The sequence below is a fragment of the Carassius carassius genome, chromosome 18, assembly GCF_963082965.1.
Source record: "Carassius carassius chromosome 18, fCarCar2.1, whole genome shotgun sequence".
NCBI classification, from domain to species: Eukaryota; Metazoa; Chordata; class Actinopteri; order Cypriniformes; family Cyprinidae; genus Carassius; species Carassius carassius.
Window position 1 is genome coordinate 21,801,988 of NC_081772.1, and position 17,209 is coordinate 21,819,196.

Genomic DNA, 17,209 nt, shown 5'->3' on the forward strand with positions numbered 1-17,209 from the left:
AACTGGATAATGAGCTCAGGATAATGACTGACATAATGATGTTTGGGCTTCAGTGGTTTGTCAGGAAAGGTTTGAATTCGGCAAAGTAAATATTCATCAATCAGAACTCGTAGGCTATCTGGCCATTTGAAATTGCAGGTGCACAACTGAGATCCACGACTTCTCTAAGTTGCAAAACCAACTGCCAAACTTGGTTGTCACTTGGATTTTTTACTTTGTCTCCGATAAAAATAGGCAACTTTCTTAGCAAACACCAATTCTGCACAGCATGTCCCCCAAGTTTTCCACCGTCTGGATTAACCTCACACGGTTTGTCATTAGCATCCCTACCGAGATACTTGAACTGATTGATTCGTCGATTCAACTCATTCAACTCTCCATCTGGAAGAGCACATTCTCAGACATATTTTTGCCATCCCAAACATCCTTAAGAATATCCTTCAAACCAGTACTGGAGTGTACTTGCTTATATTGTTCCTGCACTGATTGGCAATGGAATAGAGAATCAATTGTCTGTTTAATAGGAACATACTGGACAAAACACTCTTTGCCTGCCTCATTCTGACCTAGACAGATCTGAACTGGCTCAACATAATTGAAGCTGTTCTTGAAAATGTTTTTTTCTTTTCTGATCAGTTTTTCAGTGGCCGAGTGTTGCAGGTCCTAAAGAGATCCTCAGTTTTCATGAATTCAATCACATTGTTTGTGTCTGCTTCAGAAATGCCAAGTGTAATCAACTTCTCTTTGAGTTTAACCCTTGTGGATTGTTCAAATTCACTACCCTTTCGAGTTGTTCGGGATGAAAACATCCACTCAATTAAACTGCTGTAAAAATGTATCAGATTCATATTTTTTTTTTTTTAATTTTGCATAAATCTGTTAATCAACCTCAGTCCTGATCAAAACTACCAAATGTTTTTAAAAAATCCAAGATTTTAACTCTTTAATGGCCAAGTTCATAAATGATGTCACTGATTTTGGGGAAAAAAACTTGTCAAAGATTAGTAGCAACATTGTCTTTGATGCATTTTTAGTTTTTGTCCAACATTAGATTTAATTTTGTTCTCCCTAATTTGTTGTTGGTGGCCGTTTTTGCCCCATTGACTTCCATTATAACGACATTTTTTGATTGCAAAGCCATGACACCATGTAATCATGCATTCTTGATTGTTTGTGGTTTTCCCTTTTGGGAAGAGGTAAAATTTGTTAATTTTACAGTTGATCACTAGGTGGGACCATTAACCCTTTAGATAGGCCTGTGCAAAAAAAGGCTTAGTTTCTGGCTTGTATATGGAGTTATATGGAGTATAACAGCAAATTATAGTGTTCGTGTGTGTGTGAGATTCTTGATTGTTGGTGGTTTTCCCTGTTGGGAAGAGGTAACATTTGTTATTTTTACAGTTGATCACTAGGTGGGACCATTAACCATTTAGATAGGCCTGTGCAAAAAAAGCTTAGTTTCTGACTTGTATATGAAGCTATATGGAGTATAACAGCATATTATATTGAGTGTGTATGTGTGTGTGTGTGAGAAAGAGAGAGAGAGTGTGTGTGAGAGAGACCTTTGCGCACTTACCTTAATGTATTTCAGAAAATCACAATGTACACCTCAGCTCTTAGAACTACATGGAGTAAACAAAAATGTATTAATGCACCTGCTGCCTTTTAATGGTGGTAAAAGTATTCGGTTGTTAAGTGATGACGTAAGAAGCGCTGTTTCCGGGTCCAGGCCTCAACTCGCTTCACTTGAGAATATGACCTCAGCAGCCGTTTATGAGCACTGTTTATTCATATTGATAATTTAAGTTAAACGCTTTCAAACTTACGATATACACTACAGCCTCCGTGCTCACAGCGTCCCAAACACAAATCATTTTTATATATTTTTTTTATATTTATATTTTCGTTGTCTGGCTATCTGGTACTTGGGTATGGAGTTAAAGGTTAATATTATAACTTTTTCACTAGTATTCTATCACATTGTGAGTGTATATTAGCACCTTTTGTTGTTTTCTCGTGGTAACTGATAGAGCGTTTGGACACAGAAGCGCTGCTACGTGACATCAGACTTAACAAGCGAATAGACTAAACAAAAGCAACGTACCTGGATTTAAATACTTGCATGCCATCGTGCTGGATATTTAATGGTGAGAAGAGCAGCAAGCAACACGAGAAAGGGCTTGACTTGTACCAAAGTTTTAGAAATGATTATGTAGCGTGACCCCCTCCAGCGAGCTGCAGCTTATTTGAAGTTGGTATTGCATTTTGGTTCATAATACATTATGTTCATAAATTTGATGCGAAGTAGATTTTTTACAGGATTTTAAGGTTTTAAACTGGCTTTACCATCAAGAAAAGAGGAGCATTTCACATATAGGCCATCTGTACTTTTCACCATCAAAACAAAGCAGGTGCATAAACACACTTCTTTTTTTATTGTTTACTCCATGTAGTTCTGAGAGCATGAGGTGCATATTTTGATTTTTTCAGATACTGTACATCAAGGTAAGTGCACAAAGGTCTCTCTCACACCCTCTCTTTCTCTCTCTCTCTCTCTCTATCACACACACACACAAACTATAATAACTAAGCCTTTTTTTTGCACAGGCCTATCTAAAGGGTTAATGCTCCCACCTAGTGATCAACTGTAAAAAATAACAAATGTTACCTCTTCCCAACAGGGAAAACCACCAACAATCAAGAATCTCTCACGCACACAAACACTATAATTTGCTGTTATACTCCATATAACTCCATATACAAGCCAGAAACCAAGCCTTTTTTTTGCACAGGCCTATTTAAAGGGTTAATGGTCCCACCTAGTGATCAACTGTAAAAATATGTTTTTTTACCTCTTCCCAAAAGTGAAAACCACAAACAATCAAGAATGCATGATTATATGGTGTCCTGGCTTTGCAATCAAAAAATGTCGTTATAACGGAAGTCAAAGGGGCAAAAACAGCCACCAACAACAAATTAGGGAGAAAAAATTTAAATCTAATGCTGCACAAAAACTAACAATCCATCAAAGCCAATCTTGTTACTAATCTTTGACATGCCCAAGACTGTGATAAAAGGTAAAAAAAAAATCCAGTCCACAATCACTTTTTATATTGAAAATATGTAATTTTGTGTTTTTTTTCCCCAAATCAGTGACATCATTTATGAACTTGGTAATTAAAAAGTTAAAATCTTGGATTTTTTTTTTAATTTGGTAGTTTTGATCAGGACTGAGGTTGATTAATAGATTTATGCAAAAAAAAAATGAAAACAATATTTATCTGATACATTTTTACAGCAGTTTAATTTAGTGGATGGTTTCATCCACGAACATCCCGAAAGGGTAGTGAATTTGCCCACAGTGTACCGTTGAGTTTTTGAAAAATTTCAAAGCATTTTCCCAAAAATATGGGTCAAAATAAGATTTGTCCCCAAAAATCATTCCATTAGCTCAAACACAGAGAAAGTTGTGGCCAAAATAAGACTCAACTCTACCCCCTAATGGACGAAAACGTCCCCAACAACGCACAACGGTTAAAAAGCAAATGTGACTGGCTTATATCATGTACTTCCTGAAAATCTTCAATAATTGTTTGGATGACAGAGGATGGAAGCAAACCATTTGCTTGCAATTTCAAATAAAAAAGGGCAAAATTTTTAAAGAACTGTGATTCATCAGCAATTTCTGGGTAAATCTCTTGTTCATCACCTGCATCACTGGGAGGATCAATCTGCATATCAGACTAATCTTGTTCACTCTCATGGGAAACACCAGGATTCACATTGGACTCAGCAAAAATTTCCTCAGCACCATTTTTATGTTTCCTACTCATGTGTGATGTGAATGTGGATAAAACTGTAAAGCTCTTGCTACAGTGTCTGTAAGGACACGCAACTTTTTCCCCTCTCTAATGTGTGTTTTCAAATGTAACTGTGTTAAAGAAGATGTGCTGTCCTGATCTAGAAATGCAGTTTATCAACTGCAAGCCGTTCTATTCGCCGCGGGAGTTTCATTCGTTCATTCTGGTGAGTGTTTACATCCCTCCACAAGCGCATGTGAGCTCAGCTTTGCAGAAACTCACTGATCAGATCACAGAGACAGAACAACAACACCCAGACTCCGTTTTAATCATTCTTGGGGACTTTAATAAAGCCAATCTCTCCCGTGAACTGCCAAAATACAGACAGCATGTTACATGTCCTACCAGAGACAGTAATATACTGGATCACTGTTACACCACAATAAAGGATGCATATCACTCTGTTCCACGAGAAGCTTTGGGACGTTCTGATCACTGTCTGGTTCATCTTATACCATCCTACAAGCAGAAACTTAAACCTGTAGTAAGGACTGTGAAGAGATGGACCAGCGAAACAGAGCAGGATTTACAATCTTTTTTTGACATCACTGATTGGAGTGTTTTTGAAGCTGCTACCACCGATCTGGACGAACTCACAGAGACTGTAAAATCCTATATTAGGTTCTGTGAGGATATATGCATTCCTACCAGGACTTATTTAACATTCAACAACGATAAGCCATGGTTTACAGTAAAACTCAGATATCTTCGTCAGGCCAAAGAGGATGCCTACAGAAATGGGGACAGAGTCTTGTACAATCAGGCCAGGAACACACTAAACAAAGAGATTAGAGTGGTTAAAAAGACGTACGCTAAAAAGTTGGAAGACCAGTTTACTTCCAACGACTCAACTTCAGTTTGGAGAGGACTGAGAGCCATCACAAACTACAAGACACCATCCCCTTGCACTGAGGCTAATCAACCACTTGCTAACGATCTCCATACCTCCTGCTCTTCAAATCTGTGAAGATGATGTGCACCAGGTCTTCAGGAAGAACAAAAGAAGAAAAGCACGAGGCCAAGATGGCGTTACACCAGCCTGTCTGAAAATCTGTGCTGACCAGCTGGCCCCCATCTTTTCACAGATCTTCAACAGATCTCTGGAGTTGTGTGCAGTGCCTTCCTGCTTCAAACGCTCCACCATAATCCCCATTCCAAAGAAACACAAGATCACAGGACTTAACGACTACAGACCTGTGGCTCTAACGTCTGTCGTCATGAAGTCGTTTGAAAAACTGGTTCTGGCTTATCTGGACCCCCTGCAGTTTGCTTACCGAGCAAACAGGTCCGTGGATGATGCAATCAACATGGGATTGCACTTCATCCTGCAATATCTGGACAAAACAGGGACTTATGTGAGGATCCTGTTTGTGGACTTTAGTTCGGCTTTCAACACCATCATCCCAACAACCCTCCAGACCAAACTGACCCAGCTGTCTGTCCCTAGCTCTATCTGTCAGTGGATCACCAGCTTTCTGACAGATAGGCAACAGTTAGTGAGACTGGGGAAATTCATGTCAAACAGCTGCTCCACCAACACTGGTGCCCCTTAGGGATGTGTTCTCTCCCCTCTGCTCTTCTCCCTGTGTACCAACGACTGCACCTCTAACCTCACAAGAGGTTGAGCAGCTGGCTGTCTGGTGCAGTCTCAACATCCTGGAGCTTAACACACTCATAACAGTGGAGATGATCGTGGACTTCAGGAGAAACCCCCCTGCACTCCCCCCACTCACCATCATGAACAGCACTGTGACTGCAGTGGAGTCATTCAGATTCCTGGGAACCACCATCTCTCAGGACCTGAAGTGGGACAATCACATTGACTCCATTGTGAAAAAGACCAAGCAGAGGTTGTACTTCCTTCGCCAGCTGACAAAGTTTAACCTGCCACAGGAGCTGCTGAGACAGTTCTACTCAGCCGTCATTGAGTCTGTCCTGTGCACTTCAATAACTGTCTGGTTTGGTTCAGCAACAAAATCAGACATCAGAAGACTACAGAGAACTGTTCGGACTGCTGAACGGTTTATTGGTGCTCCTCTGCCCACCCTTCAAGAACTGTATACATCCAGAGTGAGGAAAAGGGCTCAGAAAATCACTCTGGATCCCTCACATTCAAGTCACCCCATCTTTGAACTTTTGCCATCTGGCCGGCGCCTCAGAGCTGCAAATACCAGAACAGCAAGGCACAAGAACAGTTTCTTCCCCCAGGCAATCTACCTCATGAACAGTTAAATGCTCCCCACTTATGCTTATGCAAAAAATGTGCAATATTCATATATTTATTTGTTACCCCTCCATCCTAGTACGTCCCTGCATCTTACTCAATCCTATGCCATTATCATTTATAGCACAATTGTTTATACTGTACACTTATTTATTTGCCAATTTATTTATTTTTTATTTTTTCTGTGTGTTGTTGTCTCTGTGTACTGGAAGCTTATGTCACTATAACAAATTCCTTGTATGCGCAAGCATACTTGGCAATAAAACTCTTTCTGATTCTGATTTCTGATTTTGAAATGGGAGTAAAATGCAGTCAAAGTCTCACACCTTGCACTGCAGATATCAACATGACATGTTAGTTCAACACCAGACAAAGTAGGCTTAACTACACGTTTGTTATGTCTGTAAATGTGACACTTAAATGTTGAAATTTTTTTAAAAGTCTGACTGCAATCTGGCAAAACACACTTAAAGGTTAAATTAGGTGTATTTTTATGAATTCTCATGTGCCTTATGTATGTCACTATTGTGGCACAGTTATGACAACAGATCTGACAGGGGAACATTTTGTTATTGCCCAATGGTAAATTCCTTGTAGATGGAAAATTTTCATCAACAAACATGCATTAGTCTTGATTACGGCTGCTGGCTGATTTTTAGTGAAACCGTATCAGTCTTCATTCAGAAATGTTTAACCTTTACCGAGTTGCAATGTTAATATTGTGAAAGAAAACCCACAGATGATGCAAAACGCATCACGTATGACGTATGACGCGCAGTGACAGATAAATAAACAAAATGCATTCACAAAGAGTCCAGAAATATATTTTCACACCAATTTGGCATTTAAATAGAAAAATGCAAAGCCTTGACGATTCAACTGTCTTTAACCGAACTACAATTAGCTTAATTCTCTTGTTAACTGAAAAAACACTTTTAAAACCAAATAAAACTCACCAAAACCATCTTGGTTAGTACAAAAAATCCTATGGTTTGGTTGAAATAATTCACTGGGCAAAATGTACCATTAGGCTAATTATTTAAGTATCCTAACGCTATTTTCCTGCTGCCTCCATCTGTCGATTGGCCGCTCTCTCGCTTGCTGGTTAACAAGTGTTGTTCCTCGGAAGCAGAAGTTCGGCTAACGTTACTGAAATTAAATAAAATACCACCCAAAAGTAATATTGTTTTGGCTTTTCAAATCTAAGCCCCACTGTCAAATAATGTTCAAATCCCTAGCAAGACAAGCTCCTATCAGTTTTATATCAAGCATTCTTGGCAATATGAATAAAATTTGAATTACCGTTTAATTTGTAGATGCAAGACCCGATGGATGTTGATGAAAAACACTCGACGATGTGTGCATGTTCTGGAAAATCTCCTATCCGAATGATGGTTCCCGAAGTCCATCCAGGAGTAAATGTTAAAATATTTTTGTATTTGTACAGAAAATTGACCAAAAGCAGTAGCCTCAATTTAAAACGATTAACGTTGAATCAAGCTTTTGACCGTGCTCCAAATTCCCCAGTCAACACGCAGTTTCCAAAAAATACTGTATTGTCCTGTAATTTAAAACATCAGCATATGGTTTTGGGCCTCTGTCTTGTTGCTCCAATTTAAGCAACCCAGAATGCATTGCGAACTACAGTACTAAACTGTTTACTGTAACATGAAAACAGTATTTTAGTGTTGAAAATCGGCTGTAAATTTACAGCAATTGCTTACAGTGTAATTATCCTCCTCCTTTTGAATTGCCGTTCATTGTTCTGTTATTACAATTATAAGCTTGTGCAGAGATGTAAGCTTGTGCATACCAAGAGCAAATTTTTCCTCTAGCAGATTTTTTTGTAAAACTAAAAAGGAAATCGTCATTAAACCCATACATAAAATAATAAATAAAGAGACGGACTGGCATTTGAAAAGGACAGTTCCCGGTCTTAACTGTGTGAAGTATCAACCTGTTCTCATTCCCCGGCAATGTATATTTAATCGCAAACAGGTTTTTTTTTTTGAATGGACAAAACTAAATTACTGAATTTGCATACACTTAAAAATTAAATTGATGTTTTGGCATCTATGTTCCCATGAATAAATGAAGACCCTTTGGCTGTACATTCTACAAAAATGCTGGGTTATTTCATCCCAACTTTGGGTTATAAATATGGACTAACCCAACCATTGGGTTACATTTTTTATAACTCTCATTTATATATCATTAACAAACAGTATAATGTTTAACAGATTATATATAATGTATATATGTATATATTATTAGTTTGCTGAGTTCATTTGCTGAATTTATAACCCCATACTAGCATACGGTGTCTGCCTCTAAATATAATATAAAAGAAGTAAGCTTATGCTAATATTCCTTTCTGAATAAGTAACTTGCCTGATCCTGAATGAATCAGCATTATATATATATATATATATATATATATATATATGAAGAGTTCAGATGCAAAAGCCTCTAAATGCCATCTTTAATTTTCATCTAAAATTAGGATTTTTATCAGGCTCCTATATTTATGTTCAGTTATTTCACTTTAATAGCTAGGAAAAGGACCTGCACATTACCATTAACGTAAAATGACTCAACCTAAGCATAGGAGCTTGATAAAAATCCTAATTTTAGATGAAAATTTCAGATGGCACTTAGAGGCTTTTGCAGATGGCACTTAGAGGCTTTTTTCGTATATATATATATATATATATATATATATATATATATATATATATATATATATATATATATATATATATATATATATATATATATATATATATATATATATATATACGACTCACTCATAAAACACAGTCACTGTCCCCACCTACTGGTCTAAAAAATGAGCCTAAAATAATAATAATAATAAATGAATAAAAAATACTCAACTGTGATTTATGAATCTGCTTTACATGATTGTAAATCCTAGAAATTACGATTCTGTCTGAAGAAATATAAAGTAAATTTCTCAAAAAAAAAAATTGTCAAATTGTTTTATTGTCAAAAGAGATGCAGAAGTCATGCTATTGACATTCAATAATAGTTTGTGAAGCCTTCCAAAGAGTCTCCACTGTACCCTAGAGGAAGATATTGCAGTTTTGACTGAGTTTAAATTCAAACCTTTAATAAATTAATTGAAAATCATACAGTCTTCTCTATCAACTTCATAAGTTCATAAGTTTGTCTTTTTTTCAGATTCCCAAAAGAACATTATCAGGCACATTTTACTCTCACTTTAAAATCTGTTAGTACATTCATTTAGACACATAACTATGACAAAACACATGCCACTGAAGTTCAACTATTAACAAGACATAGCCTTTGAAGCTGAGATAGAATATTGTATTCATTTTAAACAAATTTATGCATTTGTTTAATTTTCAATAGAATGCGTTCTATTATAGCTCTGTTGTTAAAACCCACCATCAAAAATGTTGTTCTTTAAACACCCTTTGGACTTGGGATACAAGTCGATATGTATTTTATATACAATTATTACATTAAAATCTCATTATATTTAGCGCGTATCACGTATGATATTAAAATCAATTGTAATCATTTAAATTAGGATGTAGTAACAGGACACACCTTTTGTGTTCGGCACTGAATGCACGATACAGTATATGTTTTTTTATTTTTTTTTTTGTAAATATTATAATTATTAGTAGTAGTAGTAGTAGTAGTAGTAGTAGTAGTAGTAGGATGAGTACAATTCTTTACATAATCACGTAACATGTATTGCATTATTTAGCAAATAAGAATTAGGTGTTTGTGGGTGCTTTTTTCAATGGCTTTTGTATAAAATGTTATAGATTTTTGTCAACAGCTAATCAGCTTGGATGTGAAACCATTGACATTTTATTCACTTCGTTTTATACTTAGATGGTCCATATGATGTGCCATTGCATTATAAAATCAGAGTTTTGATACATTAATGCAAAATAAGACACATACACTACAAAGAGCAATGCTCTTCTACATTTTAAAACAATTAAAACACGTTTTTATTCTAAGCTAAGTTTTTCTAGGCTGAATATCTGTCCAATATCCAACATAAAGTATCAAACCATGTTTATTCTCAGTCAGCTCACTAAACAGTAGGGACAAATGAAGTAGCTTACATTCTAGACAAAATATTACAACTTTGTCAGTTTTTGCTCCACTTTCAATTCAATTCAAGTTTATTTGTATAGCGCTTTTTACAATACAAATCGTTACAAAGCAACTTTACAGAAAATTATGTTTCTACAATATTTAGTAGTAGCTAGTAGTTTGTGCACGTTTGACAGGATTTTAGAAAAATAAAAAAAAAATAATAATAATACAAGACGTAGTCAGCTAGATGATGAACTATCAATATTATTAATTAATAGTAATTATAGGATGCAGTCACACATGTAGCAATAATTGTTAGTTCTGTTTGTTGATTCAAGGTTAGGATCATCTGGGGTCCTCTGAGGGTCAGCATCATCTCTTCTCAGGTGTTCTGGATCCAGACTGGAGCTTGTGTAAATCCTAGTTACCACGGGATGTAAATCCCGTGGCAAAACATAGAAACAAAATAGAGACATCATTAGCATAGCTGCTGATCCAACAAAGTAAAATTAGTTTAACCCAAGCTAAAGAATAAAAATGCAGATGCAACTACACTCACAATTTAAGAGATACATTATTCGAATGCTTGGCGAAAGAGATGCGTTTTTAATCTAGATTTAAACAGAGAGAGTGTGTCTGAACCCCGAACATTATCAGGAAGGCTATTCCAGAGTTTGGGAGCCAAATGTGAAAAAGCTCTACCTCCTTTAGTGGACTTTGCTATCCTAGGAACTACCAAAAGTCCAGCGTTTTGTGACCTTAGGGTGCGTGATGGGTTGTAGCGTGGTAGAAGCCTAGTTAGGTACGCAGGAGCTAAACCATTTAGGGCCTTATAGGTAAGTAATAGCCAGTGCAGAGACTGTAAAATAGGGGTAATATGATCATATTTTCTTGACCTGGTAAGGACTCTAGCTGCTGCATTTTGGACGACCTGTACCTTGTTTATTGACGAAGCAGGACAACCACCTAGAAGTCCATTACAATAGTCCAGTCTAGAGGTCATGAAAGCATGAACTAGCTTTTCTGCATCAGAAACAGATAACATGTTTCGTAGCTTGGCAATGTTTCTAAGATGGAAGAATGCGGTTTTTGTAACATTGGAAATATGATTTTCAAAAGACAAATTGCTGTCCAATATAACACCCAGATTTCTGACTGTAGAGGAAGTAACAGTACATCCGTCTAGTTGCAGATTGTAATCTACAAGATTCTGTGTGGTGTTTTTTGGTCCAATAATTAATATCTCTGTCTTATCCGAATTTAATTGGAGAAAATTATTTGTCATCCAATCTTTTACATTTTTAACACACTCTGTTAGCTTAGATAATTGGGAAGTTTCATCTGGTCTCGTTGAAATATATAGCTGAGTATCATCAGCATAACAGTGGAAGCTAATTCCGTATTTTCTAATAATATTACCAAGGGGCAACATGTATATTGAAAATAGAAGGGGACCTAGGACGGATCCTTGTGGCACTCCATATTTTACTGATGATAAATGAGATGACACCCCATTTAAGTAAACAAAATGGTAGCGATCGGACAGGTAGGATCTAAACCATCTTAGAGCCTGCCCTTGAATACCTGTATAGTTTTGTAATCGATCTATGAGTATGTCATGATCTATGGTGTCGAACGCAGCACTAAGATCAAGTAAGACTAGAAATGAGATGCAGCCTTGATCTGACGCAAGAAGCAGGTCATTTGTAATTTTAACAAGTGCAGTTTCTGTGCTATGGTGGGGCCTAAAACCTGACTGAAATTCTTCATACAGATCATTTTTATGCAGGAAGGTGCTCAATTGAGCAGACACAACTTTTTCTAAAATTTTAGACATAAATGGAAGATTTGAAATAGGCCTATAATTTGCCAGTACACTAGGATCTAGTTTTGGTTTCTTAATAAGAGGCTTGATAACCGCCAGCTTGAATGGTTTTGGGACGTGACCTAAAGATAACGACAAGTTAATGATATTGAGAAGCGGTTCTTCGGCTACAGGTAACAGCTCTTTTAGTAATTTAGTGGGTACAGGATCTAATAAACATGTTGTTGGTTTAGATACAGTGATAAGTTTATTTAGCTCTTCCTGTCCTATATTTGTAAAGCACTGCAGTTTATCTTTGGGTGCGATGGATGAAACTGAAGTGTTAGACGCTGTAGAATCTACATTCGCTATTGTATTTCTAATGTTATCTATTTTATCAGTGAAGAAATTCATAAAGTCATTACTATTTAACGTTGGTGGAATATTTGAATCAGGTGGCGTCTGGTAATTTGTTAATTTAGCCACTGTGCTAAATAAAAACCTTGGATTGTTTTGGTTATTTTCAATGAGTTTGTGGATATGCTCTGCCCTAGCAGTTTTTAGAGCCTGTCTATACCTGGACATACTGTTTTTCCATGCAATTTTAAAAACTTCCAAGTTAGTTTTTCTCCATTTGCGTTCAAGACTACGAGTTACTTTCTTGAGAGAGTGAGTATTACTGTTATACCATGGCACAGTACGTTTTTCTCTAACCTTTTTCAATTTGATGGGGGCAACAGCTTCTAATGTATTAGAGAAAATAGTGCCCATGTTGTCAGTAATTTCGTCTAATTCATGTGTATTTTTGGGTTCAAATAGCAGTTGAGATAGATCAGGCAGGTTATTTGCGAATCTGTCTTTGGTGGCTGGAACAATAGTTCTGCCCAGACGGTAACGCTGAGACATATAGTTAATATCAGTTTTACGCAGCATGCACGATACAAGGAAATGGTCTGTAATATCATCACTTAGGGGTACAATATCTATAGCAGTAAGATCGATTCCATGCGATATAATTAGATCTAGTGTATGATTAAAACGATGAGTGGACCCGGTGACATTTTGCATGACTCTAAAGGAGTTTATTAGGTCAGTAAACGCAAGTCCTAATGTATCATTTGCATTATCAACGTGAATATTAAAATCTCCCATGATTAGCGCCTTATCAACTGTAACTAGAAGGTCTGAGAGGAAATCTGCAAATTCTTTTAGGAATTCTGTATACAGCCCTGGTGGTCTATACACAGTAGCCAGAGCAAGAGATACATTAGACTTCTTTTGCATGTCTGACAGTGTAACATTTAGCAGAAGTATTTCAAAAGAGTTAAACCTGTATCCTGTTTTCTGGGTAACATTGAGAATATCACTATATATTGTTGCAACACCTCCTCCACGACCAGTCTGACGGGGCTCATGCTTATAACAGTAGTTTGGTGGAGTAGACTCATTTAGACCAAAATAATCATTTGGTTTTAGCCAGGTTTCAGTCAAGCAGAGTACATCAAAACTATTTTCTGTGATCATTTCATTTACAATAGCTGCTTTGGGTGTGAGTGATCTAATATTTATGAGCCCAAACTTTAAAAATTGTTTTTGTTCATTTAATTTACATTTTTCTGGTTTAATTATGATAAGATTTTTTCTAGATCCTACATTATATTTTGACCTCACTATTCGGGGAACAGACACAGTCTTAATAGTTTTTACAGCACAAGTACTTTTATCATTTAAGCGGGTGGAACAAAACTCATCATAATAGTTATTAGAGAATTGTCTTACTAGTCACATGGAGCGAAGTGTCCTGGAGATGTTGTCAGAGAGCAGCTCCGCTCCGATTCTGCTGGGGTGTAATCCATCAGCGTGAAACAGCCTAGGACGCTCTGAGAAAAGATTCCAGTTATTAACAAATAGCAGTTTCTGTTCTTTACACCATGACAACAGCCATTCATTTAAAGCAAAAAGTCTACTGAACCTTTCGTGTCCTCGTCGATACGTGGGCAGTGGTCCTGACACGACGATCGTTGCCGCGGGCGTCGTGCTGCGAACCGTCTCGATCAGGCTGCTGAAGTCCCTCTTCAGCGTCTCCGTCTGCCGCAGTGTGGTGTCGTTAACCCCGGCGTGAAGCACGACCGTTTTGGGGCTCTCGTCGACCTTCAGGATCGCGGGTATCTGCGCAGAAACATCGAGAACACGAGCACCAGGCAAACAATGAGTGTGCACTTTACCTTCGGCTAACGTAGCACTTACGTGTCGGACGATGGAGTCTCCGATGATCACAGCGTCGCGTCCTGTCTCGCAGAGGGGAGCGAAGCGGTTCCGGATGGAGATGTCGAAGGCAGGAGGGGGAGAAGTCGTCGCCCGGGACCCGGCTCGCGTCCTCCGCTGTGGATGCACCCAGGGTCCGTGGTGTCCCGGCATCGCAGTGAAGGACATCTGGGAAGATCGCGTCCTGGGTGCACCGGGCCTGTGCAGAGAAACACACGGAGTAGACGTGGTGGGACTGTTAGCAGATCGCTGTATACTTACCCCGGACTTGTGAGCGTCAGCCCGGGATGATTCCAGCGCGGTTCTCCGCTCTCTCAGCTGGGCCTGCCTCACCTCCAGGTCGCGAATCTGCTTTCCCACGGCCTCGAGCTCGAGCTGCACAGAGTGGAGACATTCATCCGCCATTAAAGCAAGTAACAGTGAGTACAGCAGTGGTAATGTGTGTGAATAGAGTATTAGCAATGTTAGCGCAGTTAGCTGCAACCACGCCGCTGATGCTAACGGGCTAAAAGCTAATAGCGGACCCGGGAGATCAAAATAAAACTAGTGATAGCGAGGCGCTCTGATTGTTTTTGTTGTAGAATACAATAGAGGATATATTCACACGTTATATAAACGGAAACGATGATGTATAAAATTGATTTTTGAGTTAAAAATAGTCAATGAAAAGAATATAGTGATGGAGCCACCAATGAAGATATTTCCAAACAGCAGAACAGCTGAAACACTGCGCTTCAATCTGTGGTGTTTTGTTGCTGCATGATTCAGTGTTTTTGAACAAATGGATTGAGTAAATGATTATATAATCATTCATAAACACATTTGCTGAATTTATAACCCCATACTAGCATACGGTGTCTGCCTCTAAATATAATATAAAAGAAGTAAGTTAATGCTAGTATTCCTTTCTGAATTAAACAAGTAACTTGCCTGATCCTGAATGAATCAGCATTATATATATATATATATATATTTTTTTTTTTTTTCTTTTTTGTAAATCTGCTAAAATAAGACTAAGCAAATGCAAATGATACAGCGAACTGTTGAATTTGCATGGAATCATGTGCACAAAATTGGTTAGGAATATTGGTCAAAATTAAATGAATCTCCCTCAATATTCTGTGTCAGTTTGACAGTGAGAACCTGTTGGAATTATATGCATAATAATGGAAAAGATGGTTGTTGATGTTCAGAGCCTCTGGATCTATCCCAACCTCTCTTACTATAATGATTATCCATCCATGATTACTACACACATTCCAGTGTGTTCATGGGAGCCAACCTCAGCAGAGTGCTTATAGTGGATTAACAGTGCAGCTAAGTAAATACTCATTTTCATTCTCTTTGTTGCAGATATTCATATTCTGAGGGTATAAAGCACCTCAGAGTTCAATAAATCTCAGCCTGTCAGACGGTGACGGTGAGTTGTTTGATTTAAAGGTGACAGGTTTATAACCCGCTATTCCTGGTTTTAGTTTAACTCCTTAACACGCACATACCTATAGCCTACACACTACACACACAGAGATGTTGTGTTGTGCCCATTCAGATTGGCACATCTCTCACCAGTTTCTGAACCATATATATAATAATAAATAATAATTATAATAATAATAATAATAATAATAATAATAATAATAATAATAATAATAATATTTTCTATTTCTTGCATTTGCATTTTGCATTTGCAAGGAGGTGATAACAGTATCATTTTCAAAAACTGCTGTTGTCATGTAAAAGGATGGCCAAAACATCTCCAAAAGTTACAATTATGCAATTGCTTTATTCTGTGGCAGAAACAGGTTTCCATATCGACAACTACATGGTAGATGAATATTAATTGTGAAAGTGAAATTGTTTATATATATATATATATATATTACCCTTCAGGAACGTGAGCTGCGTCGGAAAACCCTATGAGACCTCCCCCAGCATGATCATGCTCTGAATCACATGTAATCAGTCCAATGGAATGGTGAGACATCATAGGCGGGTCACATAGCAACCAAGAGGCTATAATAGCACATGAAGTGGAACCAGCGTAAGCTTTCTGTCATTCAGCAAAGCGTCAGTCAAAATATCTTTTGTCAAGTCTTATTTGATGTTATTTGTCCAAAAAAGAAAGAAATAGAAACAATGTCCAAGGCCACAGAGAAAACAAAATATAAGGGCAAAAGTGAGTGCGTTTCGGGCTGTATGTTTCTCCCTGCCCTCACTACATCACGAGCGGGGATGCACATGGTCTATGTGTTGTTTGCTTGGGGACGAAACATGCAGAGTCAGCTCTCAAGGGGGCTGACTGCCCACATTGTGAGCGAATGTCAATGCATTTGCTTCGCTCCCGGAATGCTCTCTTTGAGGAGGGAGTCAACACCAGCGTTCCTCGCAGTGTTGGTCCTGCTTCAGTCGAGGCTGAGCGGTGGCTGCATTCGTTGGGTTTGCAATTGGATTTGGCAGAGGGAATGGAGATGGGCTAACCCCTACCTACTCCCTCACCTGCCAGATCGGAAGCCCACACTGTGGTTTCTCCCCCCCCAGGGCAACAGGCTCCACCTATCTTCCTCCGAGGAGGTTAATGTGGAGGGCATTGATGAGGATTCGCCCCTCATTCAGAACAGTATGAGGGATTGTTAGAGTTGGTTACTCATGCCGTGGCTAAGTTAAATACTGATTGGCCTGCTGAGAAACAAGCTGAACCACAGAAAAGCAAGCTAGATGAACGCTTTCTGCAGAGTAAGCAACCACCTCCGCGCCGGAGCCTGCCGTTCTTCCCCGATTCTTGAGGTGTCAAAATCGTGAGCGAGACCATTTTTGTCACATTTATTTACCACTGCTTCCTCTCAGTATGCAAACATGGTGGGGGTTAGTGACCATGGTTATATGGCAATGCCCCAGGTGGAACACATGCTTGCGAGATATCTGTCCCCTGGCACGTCATCATTCTTGAAGGCCTTA